Here is a 17,537-nt window from a genome sequence, read left to right as displayed (position 1 = left end):
AGCCGTATCCTCAGCTATACTAGTGGTCTACTGTTAGTCAAAGTAAACAAGTCATATCCTCAACCTCAGCTATACTAGTGGTCTACTGTTAGTCAAGGTAAACAAGTCATATCCTCAACCTCAGCTATACTAGTGGTCTATTGTTAGTCAAGGTAAACAAGTCATATCCTCAGCTATACAAGTGGTCTACTGTTAGTCAAGGTAAACAAGCCGTATCCTCAGCTTTACTAGTGGTTTACTGTTAGTCAAGGTAAACACGTCATATCCTCAGCAATACTAGTGGTCTACTGTTAGTCAAGGTAAACAAGCAGTATCCTCAGCTATACTAGTGGTCTACTGTTAGTCAAGGTAAACACGCCGTATCCTCATCTATACTAGTGGTCTACTGTTAGTCAAGGTAAACAAGTCATATCCTCAGCTATACTAGTGGTCTACTGTTAGTCAAGGTAAACAAGCCGAATCCTCTGCTATACTAGTGGTCTACTGTTAGTCCAGGTAAACAAGTCATAACCTCAGCTATACTAGTGGTCTACTGTTAGTCAAGGTAAACAAGTCATCTCCTCAGCTATACTAGTGGTCTACTGTTAGTCAAGGTAAACTAGTCATATCCTCAACCTCAGCAATACTAGTGGTCTACTGTTAGTCAAGGTAAACAAGTCATATCCTCAGCTATACTAGTGGTCTACTGTTAGTCAAGGTAAACAAGTCATATCCTCATCTGTACTAGTGGTCAACTGTTAGTCAAGGTAAACAAATCATATCCTCAGCTATACTAGTTGTCTACTGTTAGTCAAGGTAAACAAGCCGTATCCTCAGCTATACTAGTGGTCTACAGTTAGTCAAGGTAAACACGCCGTATCCTCAGCTATACTAGTGGTCTACTGTTAGTCAAGGTAAACAAGTCGTATCCTCAACCTCAGCTATACTAGTGGTCTACTGTTAGTCAAGGTAAACACGCCGTATCCTCAGCTATACTAGTGGTCTACTGTTAGTCAAGGTAAACAAGTCGTATCCTCAGCTATTCTAGTGGTCTACTGTTAGTCAAGGTAAACAAGCCGAATCCTCTGCTATACTAGTGGTCTACTGTTAGTCAAGGTAAACAAGTCATCTCCTCAGCTATACTAGTGGTCTACTGTTAGTCAAGGTAAACAAGTCATATCCTCAACCTCAGCTATACTAGTGGTCTACTGTTAGTTAAGGTAAACAAGTCATATCCTCATCTGTACTAGTGGTCAACTGTTAGTCAAGGTAAACAAATCATATCCTCAGCTATACTAGTTGTCTACTGTTAGTCAAGGTAAACAAGCCGTATCCTCAACCTCAGCTATACTAGTGGTCTACTGTTAGTCAAGGTAAACAAGCCGTATCCTCAGCTATACTAGTGGTCTACTGTTAGTCAAGGTGTACACGCCATATTCTCAGTTATACTAGTGGTCTACTGTTAGTCCAGGTAAACAAGCCGTATCCTCAGCTATATTAGTGGTCTACTGTTAGTCAAGGTAAACAAGCCGTATCCTCAGCTATACTAGTGGTCTACTGTTAGTCAAGGTGAACACGCCATATCCTCAGTTATACTAGTGGTCTACTGTTAGTCAAGGTAAACAAGTCATATCCTCAGCTATACTAGTGGTCTACTGTTAGTCAAGGTAAACAAGTCGTATCCTCAGCTATTCTGGTGGTCTACTGTTAGTCAAGGTAAACAAGCCGTATCCTCAGCTATTCTAGTGGTCTACTGTTAGTCAAGGTAAACAAGCCGAATCCTCTGCTATACTAGTGGTCTACTGGTAGTCAAGGTAAACAAGCCGTATCCTCAGCTATACTAGTGGTCTACTTTTAGTCAAGGTAAAGAAGTCATCTCCTCAGCTATACTAGTGGTCTACTGTTAGTCAAGGTAAACAAGTCATATCCTCAACCTCAGCTATACTAGTGGTCTACTGTTAGTCAAGGTAAACAAGTCATATCCTCAGCTATACTAGTGGTCTATTGTTAGTCAAGGTAAACAAGCCGTATCCTCAGCTATACAAGTGGTTCTACAGTTAGTCAAGGTAAACACGCCGTATCCTCAGCTATACTAGTGGTCTACTGTTAGTCAAGGTAAACAAGTCGTATCCTCAGCTATACTAGTGGTCTACTGTTAGTCAAGGTAAACAAGTCGTATCCTCAGCAATACTAGTGGTCTACTGTTAGTCAAGGTAAATAAGTAATATCCTCAATCTCAGCTATACTAGTTGTCTACTGTTAGTCAAGGTAAACAAGCCGTATCCTCAGCTATACTACTGGTCTACTGTTAGTCAAGGTAAACAAGCCGTATCCTCAGCTATACTAGTGGTCTACTGTTAGTCAAAGTAAACAAGTCATATCCTCAACCTCAGCTATACTAGTGGTCTACTGTTAGTCAAGGTAAACAAGTCATATCCTCAACCTCAGCTATACTAGTGGTCTATTGTTAGTCAAGGTAAACAAGTCATATCCTCAGCTATACAAGTGGTCTACTGTTAGTCAAGGTAAACAAGCAGTATCCTCAGCTATACTAGTGGTCTACTGTTAGTCAAGGTAAACACGCCGTATCCTCAGCTATACTAGTGGTCTACTGTTAGTCAAGGTAAACAAGTCATATCCTCAGCTATACTAGTGGTCTACTGTTAGTCAAGGTAAACAAGCCGAATCCTCTGCTATACTAGTGGTCTACTGTTAGTCCAGGTAAACAAGTCATAACCTCAGCTATACTAGTGGTCTACTGTTAGTCAAGGTAAACAAGTCATCTCCTCAGCTATACTAGTGGTCTACTGTTAGTCAAGGTAAACTAGTCATATCCTCAACCTCAGCAATACTAGTGGTCTACTGTTAGTCAAGGTAAACAAGTCATATCCTCAGCTATACTAGTGGTCTACTGTTAGTCAAGGTAAACAAGTCATATCCTCATCTGTACTAGTGGTCAACTGTTAGTCAAGGTAAACAAATCATATCCTCAGCTATACTAGTTGTCTACTGTTAGTCAAGGTAAACAAGCCGTATCCTCAGCTATACTAGTGGTCTACAGTTAGTCAAGGTAAACACGCCGTATCCTCAGCTATACTAGTGGTCTACTGTTAGTCAAGGTAAACAAGTCGTATCCTCAACCTCAGCTATACTAGTGGTCTACTGTTAGTCAAGGTAAACACGCCGTATCCTCAGCTATACTAGTGGTCTACTGTTAGTCAAGGTAAACATGTCATATCCTCAGCTATACTAGTGGTCTACTGTTAGTCAAGGTAAACAAGTCGTATCCTCAGCTATTCTAGTGGTCTACTGTTAGTCAAGGTAAACAAGCCGAATCCTCTGCTATACTAGTGGTCTACTGTTAGTCAAGGTAAACAAGTCATCTCCTCAGCTATACTAGTGGTCTACTGTTAGTCAAGGTAAACAAGTCATATCCTCAACCTCAGCTATACTAGTGGTCTACTGTTAGTTAAGGTAAACAAGTCATATCCTCAGCTATACAAGTGGTCTACTGTTAGTCAAGGTAAACAAGCAGTATCCTCAGCTATACTAGTGGTCTACTGTTAGTCAAGGTAAACACGCCGTATCCTCAGCTATACTAGTGGTCTACTGTTAGTCAAGGTAAACAAGTCATATCCTCAGCTATACTAGTGGTCTACTGTTAGTCAAGGTAAACAAGCCGAATCCTCTGCTATACTAGTGGTCTACTGTTAGTCCAGGTAAACAAGTCATAACCTCAGCTATACTAGTGGTCTACTGTTAGTCAAGGTAAACAAGTCATCTCCTCAGCTATACTAGTGGTCTACTGTTAGTCAAGGTAAACTAGTCATATCCTCAACCTCAGCAATACTAGTGGTCTACTGTTAGTCAAGGTAAACAAGTCATATCCTCAGCTATACTAGTGGTCTACTGTTAGTCAAGGTAAACAAGTCATATCCTCATCTGTACTAGTGGTCAACTGTTAGTCAAGGTAAACAAATCATATCCTCAGCTATACTAGTTGTCTACTGTTAGTCAAGGTAAACAAGCCGTATCCTCAGCTATACTAGTGGTCTACAGTTAGTCAAGGTAAACACGCCGTATCCTCAGCTATACTAGTGGTCTACTGTTAGTCAAGGTAAACAAGTCGTATCCTCAACCTCAGCTATACTAGTGGTCTACTGTTAGTCAAGGTAAACACGCCGTATCCTCAGCTATACTAGTGGTCTACTGTTAGTCAAGGTAAACATGTCATATCCTCAGCTATACTAGTGGTCTACTGTTAGTCAAGGTAAACAAGTCGTATCCTCAGCTATTCTAGTGGTCTACTGTTAGTCAAGGTAAACAAGCCGAATCCTCTGCTATACTAGTGGTCTACTGTTAGTCAAGGTAAACAAGTCATCTCCTCAGCTATACTAGTGGTCTACTGTTAGTCAAGGTAAACAAGTCATATCCTCAACCTCAGCTATACTAGTGGTCTACTGTTAGTCAAGGTAAACACGCCGTATCCTCAGCTATACTAGTGGTCTACTGTTAGTCAAGGTAAACAAGTCATATCCTCAGCTATACTAGTGGTCTACTGTTAGTCAAGGTAAACAAGCCGAATCCTCTGCTATACTAGTGGTCTACTGTTAGTCCAGGTAAACAAGTCATAACCTCAGCTATACTAGTGGTCTACTGTTAGTCAAGGTAAACAAGTCATCTCCTCAGCTATACTAGTGGTCTACTGTTAGTCAAGGTAAACTAGTCATATCCTCAACCTCAGCAATGCTAGTGGTCTACTGTTAGTCAAGGTAAACAAGTCATATCCTCAGCTATACTAGTGGTCTACTGTTAGTCAAGGTAAACAAGTCATATCCTCATCTGTACTAGTGGTCAACTGTTAGTCAAGGTAAACAAATCATATCCTCAGCTACACTAGTTGTCTACTGTTAGTCAAGGTAAACAAGCCGTATCCTCAGCTATACTAGTGGTCTACAGTTAGTCAAGGTAAACACGCCGTATCCTCAGCTATACTAGTGGTCTACTGTTAGTCAAGGTAAACAAGTCATATCCTCAACCTCAGCTATACTAGTGGTCTACTGTTAGTCAAGGTAAACAAGCCGTATCCTCAGTTATACTAGTGGTCTACAGTTAGTCAAGGTAAACACGCAGTATCCTCAGCTATACTAGTGTTCTACTGTTAGTCAAGGTAAACAAGTCGTATCCTCAGCAATACTAGTGGTCTACTGTTAGTCAAGGTAAATAAGTAATATCCTCAATCTCAGCTATACTAGTTGTCTACTGTTAGTCAAGGTAAACAAGCCGTATCCTCAGCTATACTACTGGTCTACTGTTAGTCAAGGTAAACAAGCCGTATCCTCAGCTATACTAGTGGTCTACTGTTAGTCAAAGTAAACAAGTCATATCCTCAACCTCAGCTATACTAGTGGTCTACTGTTAGTCAAGGTAAACAAGTCATATCCTCAACCTCAGCTATACTAGTGGTCTATTGTTAGTCAAGGTAAACAAGTCATATCCTCAGCTATACAAGTGGTCTACTGTTAGTCAAGGTAAACAAGCCGTATCCTCAGCTATACTAGTGGTTTACTGTTAGTCAAGGTAAACACGTCATATCCTCAGCAATACTAGTGGTCTACTGTTAGTCAAGGTAAACAAGCAGTATCCTCAGCTATACTAGTGGTCTACTGTTAGTCAAGGTAAACACGCCGTATCCTCAGCTATACTAGTGGTCTACTGTTAGTCAAGGTAAACAAGTCATATCCTCAGCTATACTAGTGGTCTACTGTTAGTCAAGGTAAACAAGCCGAATCCTCTGCTATACTAGTGGTCTACTGTTAGTCCAGGTAAACAAGTCATAACCTCAGCTATACTAGTGGTCTACTGTTAGTCAAGGTAAACAAGTCATCTCCTCAGCTATACTAGTGGTCTACTGTTAGTCAAGGTAAACTAGTCATATCCTCAACCTCAGCAATACTAGTGGTCTACTGTTAGTCAAGGTAAACAAGTCATATCCTCAGCTATACTAGTGGTCTACTGTTAGTCAAGGTAAACAAGTCATATCCTCATCTGTACTAGTGGTCAACTGTTAGTCAAGGTAAACAAATCATATCCTCAGCTATACTAGTTGTCTACTGTTAGTCAAGGTAAACAAGCCGTATCCTCAGCTATACTAGTGGTCTACAGTTAGTCAAGGTAAACACGCCGTATCCTCAGCTATACTAGTGGTCTACTGTTAGTCAAGGTAAACAAGTCGTATCCTCAACCTCAGCTATACTAGTGGTCTACTGTTAGTCAAGGTAAACACGCCGTATCCTCAGCTATACTAGTGGTCTACTGTTAGTCAAGGTAAACATGTCATATCCTCAGCTATACTAGTGGTCTACTGTTAGTCAAGGTAAACAAGTCGTATCCTCAGCTATTCTAGTGGTCTACTGTTAGTCAAGGTAAACAAGCCGAATCCTCTGCTACACTAGTGGTCTACTGTTAGTCAAGGTAAACAAGTCATCTCCTCAGCTATACTAGTGGTCTACTGTTAGTCAAGGTAAACAAGTCATATCCTCAACCTCAGCTATACTAGTGGTCTACTGTTAGTTAAGGTAAACAAGTCATATCCTCATCTGTACTAGTGGTCAACTGTTAGTCAAGGTAAACAAATCATATCCTCAGCTATACTAGTTGTCTACTGTTAGTCAAGGTAAACAAGCCGTATCCTCAACCTCAGCTATACTAGTGGTCTACTGTTAGTCAAGGTAAACAAGCCGTATCCTCAGCTATACTAGTGGTCTACTGTTAGTCAAGGTGTACACGCCATATTCTCAGTTATACTAGTGGTCTACTGTTAGTCCAGGTAAACAAGCCGTATCCTCAGCTATACTAGTGGTCTACTGTTAGTCAAGGTAAACAAGCCGTATCCTCAGCTATACTAGTGGTCTACTGTTAGTCAAGGTGAACACGCCATATCCTCAGTTATACTAGTGGTCTACTGTTAGTCAAGGTAAACAAGTCATATCCTCAGCTATACTAGTGGTCTACTGTTAGTCAAGGTAAACAAGTCGTATCCTCAGCTATTCTGGTGGTCTACTGTTAGTCAAGGTAAACAAGCCGTATCCTCAGCTATTCTAGTGGTCTACTGTTAGTCAAGGTAAACAAGCCGAATCCTCTGCTATACTAGTGGTCTACTGGTAGTCAAGGTAAACAAGCCGTATCCTCAGCTATACTAGTGGTCTACTTTTAGTCAAGGTAAAGAAGTCATCTCCTCAGCTATACTAGTGGTCTACTGTTAGTCAAGGTAAACAAGTCATATCCTCAACCTCAGCTATACTAGTGGTCTACTGTTAGTCAAGGTAAACAAGTCATATCCTCAGCTATACTAGTGGTCTATTGTTAGTCAAGGTAAACAAGCCGTATCCTCAGCTATACAAGTGGTTCTACAGTTAGTCAAGGTAAACACGCCGTATCCTCAGCTATACTAGTGGTCTACTGTTAGTCAAGGTAAACAAGTCGTATCCTCAGCTATACTAGTGGTCTACTGTTAGTCAAGGTAAACAAGTCGTATCCTCAGCAATACTAGTGGTCTACTGTTAGTCAAGGTAAATAAGTAATATCCTCAATCTCAGCTATACTAGTTGTCTACTGTTAGTCAAGGTAAACAAGCCGTATCCTCAGCTATACTACTGGTCTACTGTTAGTCAAGGTAAACAAGCCGTATCCTCAGCTATACTAGTGGTCTACTGTTAGTCAAAGTAAACAAGTCATATCCTCAACCTCAGCTATACTAGTGGTCTACTGTTAGTCAAGGTAAACAAGTCATATCCTCAACCTCAGCTATACTAGTGGTCTATTGTTAGTCAAGGTAAACAAGTCATATCCTCAGCTATACAAGTGGTCTACTGTTAGTCAAGGTAAACAAGCAGTATCCTCAGCTATACTAGTGGTCTACTGTTAGTCAAGGTAAACACGCCGTATCCTCAGCTATACTAGTGGTCTACTGTTAGTCAAGGTAAACAAGTCATATCCTCAGCTATACTAGTGGTCTACTGTTAGTCAAGGTAAACAAGCCGAATCCTCTGCTATACTAGTGGTCTACTGTTAGTCCAGGTAAACAAGTCATAACCTCAGCTATACTAGTGGTCTACTGTTAGTCAAGGTAAACAAGTCATCTCCTCAGCTATACTAGTGGTCTACTGTTAGTCAAGGTAAACTAGTCATATCCTCAACCTCAGCAATACTAGTGGTCTACTGTTAGTCAAGGTAAACAAGTCATATCCTCAGCTATACTAGTGGTCTACTGTTAGTCAAGGTAAACAAGTCATATCCTCATCTGTACTAGTGGTCAACTGTTAGTCAAGGTAAACAAATCATATCCTCAGCTATACTAGTTGTCTACTGTTAGTCAAGGTAAACAAGCCGTATCCTCAGCTATACTAGTGGTCTACAGTTAGTCAAGGTAAACACGCCGTATCCTCAGCTATACTAGTGGTCTACTGTTAGTCAAGGTAAACAAGTCGTATCCTCAACCTCAGCTATACTAGTGGTCTACTGTTAGTCAAGGTAAACACGCCGTATCCTCAGCTATACTAGTGGTCTACTGTTAGTCAAGGTAAACATGTCATATCCTCAGCTATACTAGTGGTCTACTGTTAGTCAAGGTAAACAAGTCGTATCCTCAGCTATTCTAGTGGTCTACTGTTAGTCAAGGTAAACAAGCCGAATCCTCTGCTATACTAGTGGTCTACTGTTAGTCAAGGTAAACAAGTCATCTCCTCAGCTATACTAGTGGTCTACTGTTAGTCAAGGTAAACAAGTCATATCCTCAACCTCAGCTATACTAGTGGTCTACTGTTAGTTAAGGTAAACAAGTCATATCCTCATCTGTACTAGTGGTCAACTGTTAGTCAAGGTAAACAAATCATATCCTCAGCTATACTAGTTGTCTACTGTTAGTCAAGGTAAACAAGCCGTATCCTCAACCTCAGCTATACTAGTGGTCTACTGTTAGTCAAGGTAAACAAGCCGTATCCTCAGCTATACTAGTGGTCTACTGTTAGTCAAGGTGTACACGCCATATTCTCAGTTATACTAGTGGTCTACTGTTAGTCCAGGTAAACAAGCCGTATCCTCAGCTATACTAGTGGTCTACTGTTAGTCAAGGTAAACAAGCCGTATCCTCAGCTATACTAGTGGTCTACTGTTAGTCAAGGTGAACACGCCATATCCTCAGTTATACTAGTGGTCTACTGTTAGTCAAGGTAAACAAGTCATATCCTCAGCTATACTAGTGGTCTACTGTTAGTCAAGGTAAACAAGTCGTATCCTCAGCTATTCTGGTGGTCTACTGTTAGTCAAGGTAAACAAGCCGTATCCTCAGCTATTCTAGTGGTCTACTGTTAGTCAAGGTAAACAAGCCGAATCCTCTGCTATACTAGTGGTCTACTGGTAGTCAAGGTAAACAAGCCGTATCCTCAGCTATACTAGTGGTCTACTTTTAGTCAAGGTAAAGAAGTCATCTCCTCAGCTATACTAGTGGTCTACTGTTAGTCAAGGTAAACAAGTCATATCCTCAACCTCAGCTATACTAGTGGTCTACTGTTAGTCAAGGTAAACAAGTCATATCCTCAGCTATACTAGTGGTCTATTGTTAGTCAAGGTAAACAAGCCGTATCCTCAGCTATACAAGTGGTTCTACAGTTAGTCAAGGTAAACACGCCGTATCCTCAGCTATACTAGTGGTCTACTGTTAGTCAAGGTAAACAAGTCGTATCCTCAGCTATACTAGTGGTCTACTGTTAGTCAAGGTAAACAAGTCGTATCCTCAGCAATACTAGTGGTCTACTGTTAGTCAAGGTAAATAAGTAATATCCTCAATCTCAGCTATACTAGTTGTCTACTGTTAGTCAAGGTAAACAAGCCGTATCCTCAGCTATACTACTGGTCTACTGTTAGTCAAGGTAAACAAGCCGTATCCTCAGCTATACTAGTGGTCTACTGTTAGTCAAAGTAAACAAGTCATATCATCAACCTCAGCTATACTAGTGGTCTACTGTTAGTCAAGGTAAACAAGTCATATCCTCAACCTCAGCTATACTAGTGGTCTATTGTTAGTCAAGGTAAACAAGTCATATCCTCAGCTATACAAGTGGTCTACTGTTAGTCAAGGTAAACAAGCAGTATCCTCAGCTATACTAGTGGTCTACTGTTAGTCAAGGTAAACACGCCGTATCCTCAGCTATACTAGTGGTCTACTGTTAGTCAAGGTAAACAAGTCATATCCTCAGCTATACTAGTGGTCTACTGTTAGTCAAGGTAAACAAGCCGAATCCTCTGCTATACTAGTGGTCTACTGTTAGTCCAGGTAAACAAGTCATAACCTCAGCTATACTAGTGGTCTACTGTTAGTCAAGGTAAACAAGTCATCTCCTCAGCTATACTAGTGGTCTACTGTTAGTCAAGGTAAACTAGTCATATCCTCAACCTCAGCAATACTAGTGGTCTACTGTTAGTCAAGGTAAACAAGTCATATCCTCAGCTATACTAGTGGTCTACTGTTAGTCAAGGTAAACAAGTCATATCCTCATCTGTACTAGTGGTCAACTGTTAGTCAAGGTAAACAAATCATATCCTCAGCTATACTAGTTGTCTACTGTTAGTCAAGGTAAACAAGCCGTATCCTCAGCTATACTAGTGGTCTACAGTTAGTCAAGGTAAACACGCCGTATCCTCAGCTATACTAGTGGTCTACTGTTAGTCAAGGTAAACAAGTCGTATCCTCAACCTCAGCTATACTAGTGGTCTACTGTTAGTCAAGGTAAACACGCCGTATCCTCAGCTATACTAGTGGTCTACTGTTAGTCAAGGTAAACATGTCATATCCTCAGCTATACTAGTGGTCTACTGTTAGTCAAGGTAAACAAGTCGTATCCTCAGCTATTCTAGTGGTCTACTGTTAGTCAAGGTAAACAAGCCGAATCCTCTGCTATACTAGTGGTCTACTGTTAGTCAAGGTAAACAAGTCATCTCCTCAGCTATACTAGTGGTCTACTGTTAGTCAAGGTAAACAAGTCATATCCTCAACCTCAGCTATACTAGTGGTCTACTGTTAGTTAAGGTAAACAAGTCATATCCTCATCTGTACTAGTGGTCAACTGTTAGTCAAGGTAAACAAATCATATCCTCAGCTATACTAGTTGTCTACTGTTAGTCAAGGTAAACAAGCCGTATCCTCAACCTCAGCTATACTAGTGGTCTACTGTTAGTCAAGGTAAACAAGCCGTATCCTCAGCTATACTAGTGGTCTACTGTTAGTCAAGGTGTACACGCCATATTCTCAGTTATACTAGTGGTCTACTGTTAGTCCAGGTAAACAAGCCGTATCCTCAGCTATACTAGTGGTCTACTGTTAGTCAAGGTAAACAAGCCGTATCCTCAGCTATACTAGTGGTCTACTGTTAGTCAAGGTGAACACGCCATATCCTCAGTTATACTAGTGGTCTACTGTTAGTCAAGGTAAACAAGTCATATCCTCAGCTATACTAGTGGTCTACTGTTAGTCAAGGTAAACAAGTCGTATCCTCAGCTATTCTGGTGGTCTACTGTTAGTCAAGGTAAACAAGCCGTATCCTCAGCTATTCTAGTGGTCTACTGTTAGTCAAGGTAAACAAGCCGAATCCTCTGCTATACTAGTGGTCTACTGGTAGTCAAGGTAAACAAGCCGTATCCTCAGCTATACTAGTGGTCTACTTTTAGTCAAGGTAAAGAAGTCATCTCCTCAGCTATACTAGTGGTCTACTGTTAGTCAAGGTAAACAAGTCATATCCTCAGCTATACTAGTGGTCTATTGTTAGTCAAGGTAAACAAGCCGTATCCTCAGCTATACAAGTGGTTCTACAGTTAGTCAAGGTAAACACGCCGTATCCTCAGCTATACTAGTGGTCTACTGTTAGTCAAGGTAAACAAGTCGTATCCTCAGCTATACTAGTGGTCTACTGTTAGTCAAGGTAAACAAGCCGTATCGTCAGCTATACTAGTGGTCTACGAGTAGTCAAGGTAAACAAGCCATATCCTCAGCTATACTAGTGGTCTACTGTTAGTCAAGGTAAAAGAGACGTATCCTCAGCTATACTAGTGGTCTACTGTTAGTCAAGGTAAACAAGCCGTATCCTCAGCTATACTACTGGTCTACTGTTAGTCAAGGTGAACACGCCATATCCTCAGTTATACTAGTGGTCTACTGTTAGTCCAGGTAAACAAGTCATAACCTCAGCTATACTAGTGGTCTACTGTTAGTCAAGGTAATCAAGTCATATCCTCAACCTCAGCTATACTAGTGTTCTACTGTTAGTCAAGGTAAACAAGCCGTATCCTCAGCTATAGTAGTGGTCTACTGTTAGTCAAGGTAAACAAATCATATCCTCAGCAATACTAGTGGTCTACTGTTAGTCAAGGTAAATAAGTAATATCCTCAATCTCAGCTATACTAGTGGTCTACTGTTAGTCAAGGTAAACAAGTCATATACTCAACTATACTAGTGGTCTACTGTTAGTCAAGGTAAACAAGCCGTATCCTCAGCTATACTAGTGGTCTACTGTTAGTCAAGGTAAACAAGCCGTATCCTCAGCTATACTAGTGGTCTACTGTTAGTCAAAGTAAACAAGTCATATCCTCAACCTCAGCTATACTAGTGGTTTACTGTTTGTCAAGGTAAACACGCCATATCCTCAGCTATACTAGTGGTCTACTGTTAGTCAAGGTAAACAAGCCGTATCCTCAGCTCTACTAGTGGTCTACTGTTAGTCAAGGTAAACAAGTCATATCCTCAGCTATACTAGTGGTCTACTGTTAGTCAAGGTAAACAAGTCGTATCCTCAGCTATTCTAGTGGTCTACTGTTAGTCAAGGTAAACAAGCCGTATCCTCAGCTATTCTAGTGGTCTACTGTTAGTCAAGGTAAACAAGACCAATCCTCTGCTATACTAGTGGTCTACTGGTAGTCAAGGTAAACAAGCCGTATCCTCAGCTATACTAGTGGTCTACTTTAAGTCAAGGTAAAGAAGTCATCTCCTCAGCTATACTAGTGGTCTACTGTTAGTCAAGGTAAACAAGTCATATCCTCAACCTCAGCTATACTAGTGGTCTACTGTTAGTCAAGGTAAACAAGTCATATCCTCAGCTATACTAGTGGTCTACTGTTAGTCAAGGTAAACAAGCCGTATCCTCAGCTATACAAGTGGTCTACAGTTAGTCAAGGTAAACACGCCGTATCCTCAGCTATACTAGTGGTCTACTGTTAGTCAAGGTAAACAAGTCGTATCCTCAGCTATACTAGTGGTCTACTGTTAGTCAAGGTAAACAAGCCTTATCCTTAGCTATACTAGTGGTCTACGAGTAGTCAAGGTAAACAAGCCATATCCTCAGCTATACTAGGGGTCTACTGTTAGTCAAGGTAAAAGAGACGTATCCTGAGCTATACTAGTGGTCTACTGTTAGTCAAGGTAAACAAGCCGTATCCTCAGCTATACTAGTGGTCTACTGTTAGTCAAGGTGAACACGCCGTATCCTCAGCTATAGTAGTGGTCTACTGTTAGTCAAGGTAAACAAATCATATCCTCAGCAATACTAGTGGTCTACTGTTAGTCAAGGTAAATAAGTAATATCCTCAATCTCAGCTATACTAGTGGTCTACTGTTAGTCAAGGTAAACAAGTCATATACTCATCTATACTAGTGGTCTACTGTTAGTCAAGGTAAACAAGCCGTATCCTCAGCTATACTAGTGGTCTACTGTTAGTCAAGGTAAACAAGCCGTATCCTCAGCTATACTAGTGGTCTACTGTTAGTCAAAGTAAACAAGTCATATCCTCAACCTCAGCTATACTAGTGGTTTACTGTTTGTCAAGGTAAACACGCCATATCCTCAGCTATACTAGTGGTCTACTGTTAGTCAAGGTAAACAAATCGTATCCTCAGCTATACTAGTGGTCTACTGTTAGTCAAGGTAAACAAGCCTTATCCTTAGCTATACTAGTGGTCTACGAGTAGTCAAGGTAAACAAGCCATATCCTCAGCTATACTAGGGGTCTACTGTTAGTCAAGGTAAAAGAGCCGTATCCTCAGCTATACTAGTGGTCTACTGTTAGTCAAGGTAAACAAGCCGTATCCTCAGCTATACTAGTGGTCTACTGTTAGTCAAGGTGAACACGCCGTATCCTCAGCTATAGTAGTGGTCTACTGTTAGTCAAGGTAAACAAATCATATCCTCAGCAATACTAGTGGTCTACTGTTAGTCAAGGTAAATAAGTAATATCCTCAATCTCAGCTATACTAGTGGTCTACTGTTAGTCAAGGTAAACAAGCCGTATCCTCAGCTATACTAGTGGTCTACTGTTAGTCAAGGTAAACAAGCCGTATCCTCAGCTATAGTAGTGGTCTACTGATTGTCAAGGTAAACAAATCATATCCTCAGCAATACTAGTGGTCTACTGTTAGTCAAGGTAAATAAGTAATATCCTCAATCTCATCTATACTAGTGGTCTACTGTTAGTCAAGGTAAACAAGTCATATACTCAACTATACTAGTGGTCTACTGTTAGTCAAGGTAAACAAGCCGTATCCTCAGCTATACTAGTGGTCTACTGTTAGTCAAGGTAAACAAGCCGTATCCTCAGCTATACTAGTGGTCTACTGTTAGTCAAAGTAAACAAGTCATATCCTCAACCTCAGCTATACTAGTGGTTTACTGTTTGTCAAGGTAAACACGCCATATCCTCAGCTATACTAGTGGTCTACTGTTAGTCAAGGTAAACAAGCCGTATCCTCAGCTCTACTAGTGGTCTACTGTTAGTCAAGGTAAACAAGTCATATCCTCAGCTATACTAGTGGTCTACTGTTAGTCAAGGTAAACAAGTCGTATCCTCAGCTATTCTAGTGGTCTACTGTTAGTCAAGGTAAACAAGTCGTATCCTCAACCTCAGCTATACTAGTGGTCTACTGTTAGTCAAGGTAAACACGCCGTATCCTCAGCTATACTAGTGGTCTACTGTTAGTCAAGGTAAACATGTCATATCCTCAGCTATACTAGTGGTCTACTGTTAGTCAAGGTAAACAAGTCGTATCCTCAGCTATTCTAGTCGTCTACTGTTAGTCAAGGTAAACAAGCCGAATCCTCTGCTATACTAGTGGTCTACTGTTAGTCAAGGTAAACAAGTCATCTCCTCAGCTATACTAGTGGTCTACTGTTAGTCAAGGTAAACAAGTCATATCCTCAACCTCAGCTATACTAGTGGTCTACTGTTAGTTAAGGTAAACAAGTCATATCCTCATCTGTACTAGTGGTCAACTGTTAGTCAAGGTAAACAAATCATATCCTCAGCTATACTAGTTGTCTACTGTTAGTCAAGGTAAACAAGCCGTATCCTCAACCTCAGCTATACTAGTGGTCTACTGTTAGTCAAGGTAAACAAGCCGTATCCTCAGCTATACTAGTGGTCTACTGTTAGTCAAGGTGTACACGGCATATTCTCAGTTATACTAGTGGTCTACTGTTAGTCCAGGTAAACAAGCCGTATCCTCAGCTATACTAGTGGTCTACTGTTAGTCAAGGTAAACAAGCCGTATCCTCAGCTATACTAGTGGTCTACTGTTAGTCAAGGTGAACACGCCATATCCTCAGTTATACTAGTGGTCTACTGTTAGTCAAGGTAAACAAGTCATATCCTCAGCTATACTAGTGGTCTACTGTTAGTCAAGGTAAACAAGTCGTATCCTCAGCTATTCTGGTGGTCTACTGTTAGTCAAGGTAAACAAGCCGTATCCTCAGCTATTCTAGTGGTCTACTGTTAGTCAAGGTAAACAAGCCGAATCCTCTGCTATACTAGTGGTCTACTGGTAGTCAAGGTAAACAAGCCGTATCCTCAGCTATACTAGTGGTCTACTTTTAGTCAAGGTAAAGAAGTCATCTCCTCAGCTATACTAGTGGTCTACTGTTAGTCAAGGTAAACAAGTCATATCCTCAACCTCAGCTATACTAGTGGTCTACTGTTAGTCAAGGTAAACAAGTCATATCCTCAGCTATACTAGTGGTCTATTGTTAGTCAAGGTAAACAAGCCGTATCCTCAGCTATACAAGTGGTTCTACAGTTAGTCAAGGTAAACACGCCGTATCCTCAGCTATACTAGTGGTCTACTGTTAGTCAAGGTAAACTAGTCATATCCTCAACCTCAGCAATACTAGTGGTCTACTGTTAGTCAAGGTAAACAAGTCATATCCTCAGCTATACTAGTGGTCTACTGTTAGTCAAGGTAAACAAGTCATATCCTCATCTGTACTAGTGGTCAACTGTTAGTCAAGGTAAACAAATCATATCCTCAGCTATACTAGTTGTCTACTGTTAGTCAAGGTAAACAAGCCGTATCCTCAGCTATACTAGTGGTCTACAGTTAGTCAAGGTAAACACGCCGTATCCTCAGCTATACTAGTGGTCTACTGTTAGTCAAGGTAAACAAGTCGTATCCTCAACCTCAGCTATACTAGTGGTCTACTGTTAGTCAAGGTAAACACGCCGTATCCTCAGCTATACTAGTGGTCTACTGTTAGTCAAGGTAAACATGTCATATCCTCAGCTATACTAGTGGTCTACTGTTAGTCAAGGTAAACAAGTCGTATCCTCAGCTATTCTAGTGGTCTACTGTTAGTCAAGGTAAACAAGCCGAATCCTCTGCTATACTAGTGGTCTACTGTTAGTCAAGGTAAACAAGTCATCTCCTCAGCTATACTAGTGGTCTACTGTTAGTCAAGGTAAACAAGTCATATCCTCAACCTCAGCTATACTAGTGGTCTACTGTTAGTTAAGGTAAACAAGTCATATCCTCATCTGTACTAGTGGTCAACTGTTAGTCAAGGTAAACAAATCATATCCTCAGCTATACTAGTTGTCTACTGTTAGTCAAGGTAAACAAGCCGTATCCTCAACCTCAGCTATACTAGTGGTCTACTGTTAGTCAAGGTAAACAAGCCGTATCCTCAGCTATACTAGTGGTCTACTGTTAGTCAAGGTGTACACGCCATATTCTCAGTTATACTAGTGGTCTACTGTTAGTCCAGGTAAACAAGCCGTATCCTCAGCTATACTAGTGGTCTACTGTTAGTCAAGGTAAACAAGCCGTATCCTCAGCTATACTAGTGGTCTACTGTTAGTCAAGGTGAACACGCCATATCCTCAGTTATACTAGTGGTCTACTGTTAGTCAAGGTAAACAAGTCATATCCTCAGCTATACTAGTGGTCTACTGTTAGTCAAGGTAAACAAGTCGTATCCTCAGCTATTCTGGTGGTCTACTGTTAGTCAAGGTAAACAAGCCGTATCCTCAGCTATTCTAGTGGTCTACTGTTAGTCAAGGTAAACAAGCCGAATCCTCTGCTATACTAGTGGTCTACTGGTAGTCAAGGTAAACAAGCCGTATCCTCAGCTATACTAGTGGTCTACTTTTAGTCAAGGTAAAGAAGTCATCTCCTCAGCTATACTAGTGGTCTACTGTTAGTCAAGGTAAACAAGTCATATCCTCAACCTCAGCTATACTAGTGGTC

This window comes from Salmo salar, chromosome 07 (genome assembly GCF_965601325.2).
Source record: "Salmo salar chromosome 07, fSalSal1, whole genome shotgun sequence".
Classification (NCBI taxonomy): Eukaryota; Metazoa; Chordata; class Actinopteri; order Salmoniformes; family Salmonidae; genus Salmo; species Salmo salar.
This window is presented reverse-complemented; position numbering follows the sequence as displayed.